This window comes from Gymnodraco acuticeps, unplaced genomic scaffold (genome assembly GCF_902827175.1).
Source record: "Gymnodraco acuticeps unplaced genomic scaffold, fGymAcu1.1, whole genome shotgun sequence".
Taxonomy (NCBI): Eukaryota; Metazoa; Chordata; class Actinopteri; order Perciformes; family Bathydraconidae; genus Gymnodraco; species Gymnodraco acuticeps.
Genome location: NW_022990513.1, coordinates 1,251,600 through 1,255,789, shown reverse-complemented (window position 1 = coordinate 1,255,789; position 4,190 = coordinate 1,251,600). Strand labels below are relative to the sequence as shown.

Below are 4,190 nucleotides of genomic sequence, written 5' to 3'. Positions count from 1 at the left end.
TGTGATTATAACAGTTTATATTCTCCTTCTTCCCCTAAACCAGCCCAGATGATGTCCCACTGACACCAGGTCAGCACCTCCAGGTCCAGCACCACCGTGCCCCCCCCCGCTCTGCTGAAATACACTATTAAACATTTTCTATGGCCTATTTTTTGTATTAATCAAATTAAACAGAACTTAAGACAGTTTAATGACCTAGAGATATCCTATTATTCCACTGCTTATGTACACATGTTGTAAATAATGGTTAAAGCCTCAGTAAATGAAATAAACAATGTGATTTAACAATTACTATTTTAATTACATTTTGTATTTTCATCTAATCACAAAGTGGAGGGAAGAATATATCCATCCTCTCTCTGCAGCTTCATGTCTTCTATTATTATAACTTTCATCATTGAGACAGAGGAAATCAATCCTGTTATTTAACATCACCAGCAGTAAAACAAATATCAGCTAACATGTGTTTATCGAGTCGTTTGTTTTTGATTATATGTGCAGCTGTTTCGGGATCAGATACAGAAACACACAAAAAAAGTGCAAGATAAAATATAGATTCATATAAACAAACACAATTTAGATTAAGTAATATCATCTAAATTGTAGATTAAATCTAGAGAGTATTGCAAATAAATAAACTGTTAACAGCAATGTAATAAGTACAGTGTATGCAAAATGAGAAGCACTATAAGGCACACAATGTGTTAATTTGAAGTAAAAGTATGTAAGGCTAAAGTGGCAGCAGTGATGATCTCTACAGTTCTGCACTCATACGTCTGTAGGAGTGCAGTAAGCAGAGGTCTGGGTGGAGGATGTTCCTGAACGCCTTCTGCTTTCTCCAGCACCACGGGGGTCCAGGTGGATGGCAGCTCTGTCCTGATGATCGCTGTGCACACACAGAGTAAGGGCCCTTCTCCAGCAGATCCATTTTTCCAGAATTGTCCTAATTACAGAGAAAAACGAGAAAAAAAGTGAATTAATCATATTAAACACAGACAAACAATCCCTAAAGGATTATTTAAATTAAAATGATGTACTGTTTTGGTTTTTATAAAACTAAAGAGATGAAATGACAGTCACACCTGCATCCCTTTCACAGCACTAGACAAACTAACATCAAGCTAAAGGCTGCTTTCCATTTTTTATTGTGTTATCATTATGGGATTAGGATAAATTAAATACACTTTAACCTAAATAAAAGATGATCAAATCTGGTGGAAATATTTCAAATAGGCTTCTTTTTTTTTAGCCCCACATCAAAGCAGCATGAGCTGAATAAAAAGGTTGTAATGTTGTCCCCAAGTTTAATAAACGTGCAAAATGTCAGAGAAATAAATAAAGCTAACAGCAGCTACACGTCAGGGTAGCGTTTTATAAATCCCACCGTACTGTAGGCTATACCGGTCTAAATGTTTTCACTTTGGTCTATGTATGTAATATAAAGTATAACTTATCTATAACAGAGCCAAGATCTCTGTATGACTTTAGTAAACTTCTGAATTTAATTAAAAATAAGTATAAACAACAGTGCAGTACGTCCAGCTAGCTAGTTAGCGTCACATACTTATCCGCATTATTTAACGAAAATGTACGTTTTAATGCCCCTTGGGTTTGACGTGTGTGGCGTTAGTTAATTTAAAGTAAGTTAAAACCCAATATTCACATTTATTAGTGATTCCTCCGCTTGCTGCTGTTTTTAAATCCACTCTGCTGGGGAGACCGGAAGCCATTTCCTTTGAACAAAACTCACTCGTCCCCACCGCGCATTGCATCCTGGGATATGGTAGACCGCGGAGGATACATCAGATGTATCCTTCAAATCCGTAAAAAGAAGGCCGCATTCGTGGGCCGCATTCGGAGGAGTCTTTTTATTTTTTTATTGGGACAGCCTTCTTTCGGCGGAAGTGACGTATGCGGTCTACGAATACACCCTTCGAAGGATACTATCCCTGAATTGAGACGCGGCCAAAATTAACGTTTGTTTTGCAGCAGCAACAACATTGGGGGACCTCCGGGTGATGTTTGGGTCTACGTCAACCCTAAAAGCGGAGGTGCTATGGACGTTAAATACCGTAGCTAAACACCATACAACAGCCTGAAGGCAGCAGATCTCTAAATATAGTTCTTGTCACACACACACACACACACACACACACACACACACACACACACACACACACACACACACACACACACACACAGAGAGACACACACACACATACACACTTTTTGTCTTACACGCTAACACAGTTCTGTGTACTGTTATTTTCAGTCATCGTTCTTATGTTGAACATGGATACATTTACTTTGTAAGTAATTATGGGACGTATTTCTTCTTTCAAAGCAATTTTCCTTCATACTTTCTTGCCGTGAAATGGGTCTTAAGTTCTATTCAAAGTGGTCTTAAAAAGTCTTACATTTGAGTTGTAGGTGAAACCTACAGGAACCCTGACTGCAGATATCACTGTAAAATCATTTGACAGTGAGGGGAATACTTCCGGTTTTATGATGAAAACTTAGAGTCCGGAAATACTGTTTTCACCCCGTGAGGGTTGACGGCAACTTTACATGAACGCTGCCGTCAATAGAAATGAATAGGGGGAAAGACGTAGTATACACGTTCTCCTGGCGAGACCTCAAATCATCTTCGTAATATCTATCAAACTATAGATCCTACACATCCACTGGACGTGGATTCTAAAAGTACAATATACACTTCTCGCTAGAAATGTAATCAAAATGCATTTGAATGGCCAAACTATCCAATTTAGGATTTTCCAGAGGGTTATTTGTGAATATACGACCCACCAGAGCGTTTGCAATCAACGGGAGCATCAGCCAATATGCCTCAAATTATTGTTTCTTACACGACCACTAGAGGTGCTAAACTTTAAAACGTGACTATAGGTCGTAATAAGCTGCTGAACAATCGACCTATTTGGTCGTTTTTTGGAGGAGGACAGGCTGTTATTTCAATGAATGTTAACCATTGCTCTACCATCAAGCTGTGGGCTCTCTGTTGGCGACAGTGCAAATTAAAATGAGTATGTAATGACGTGATTTGAATGTTATTAATGGTGATAAAGATGGTGATAAAAGAAGTTAACCTGAGTTAACAAGTAGGTTATGTTATCTGTTTAGACTAGAGATTTTTAAATATGTGTAGTGTACTAAAAATAATTACAGAATGTAGTTTTTTTTATCAGGCAATGATGGCATGTTCTTTTATTTATGGACTTCTTCTTTATTGAATTTAAAGAGGACCTATCATGCAAAATGCACTTTTGTACATCTTTTATACATGAATATGTGTCCCCAGTGTGTCAGGGAACTCACCAAGTGTCAGAAAACACAACCCTCTCTCTTTTCCTCCATACCCAAATCTCTAAAAAAGGGGCTGCAACGGATCTGATACAGATTTGAATTGTTCTGATGTCAGAAAAGGGGTGCTCCGCCTATATGGGCAACTCTCCACCTATCAGGGGAATGGGGGGTTGGGCCACGGCCATTGCCGCTCGAAAGAGCTGGAGATGCTGTAGTACATATGCCAGGCCTGTACGTGGCGCTGTAGTCTGCCACAAAAGCAGTGAAGAAGACTTCTCACAGAATCAGCCCTTGCAAAAACAGGGCTGGAAAAGAGCAAATAGAGTGAAATGAGGCATGGCTAAAATGCATGATCTGTTTGGTATTTTGAAATGTCACAGACATGTTTTATATAGGTATGGCCCTACAATATATTATTCAAATATAGCATGATAGGTCCACTTTAAGCTTAATTACATGATGAGTAGTAAACATGAGGGAGAAATTGTCTACTCAAGGGTTCTTTCACATTTTAAGCAGCGGGTTGTGGCAAGTTAACAGGGGAATATATGGTGTCCCTTACCAAATCAAATCCAGTTATGACTTGACATGGTTTGTTTAACATGATTTTGTTGAGAATACTAATAGCCTGGTTATGAGGGGTGTTTTGTAAGATGTTGGTTCCAACATAATGCACATCTTCCAAAACATTATTTTATAAGATGTTCAATTGGGGGTCTTGTGGGATATGGCAGCCACCTCGCTATTGATTAGATTAGGACCTGTTCCGGATCAACGTCAATGAAATGCGTTACTAGCAAATGAAGGACTCAGAAGTGGGAGTTTACAAGCAGCCCCTGAACGCAGCACCACTCTGATTCAGTCAG

The 4,190-nt window shown here is 38.9% G+C and overlaps 1 long non-coding RNA gene across 1 annotated transcript; it reads right to left on the bottom strand.

Annotated features, from left to right (window-relative positions):
• Positions 1 to 280: 280 nt before the first annotated feature.
• Positions 281 to 1,930, bottom strand: LOC117553206. Its single transcript, XR_004570090.1, has 2 exons — positions 1,664 to 1,930; positions 281 to 943 (listed from the first exon to the last, which is right to left on the bottom strand). It is a non-coding gene; the product is annotated as an uncharacterized LOC117553206 (long non-coding RNA).
• Between the last annotated feature and the right edge of the window lie 2,260 nt (positions 1,931 to 4,190).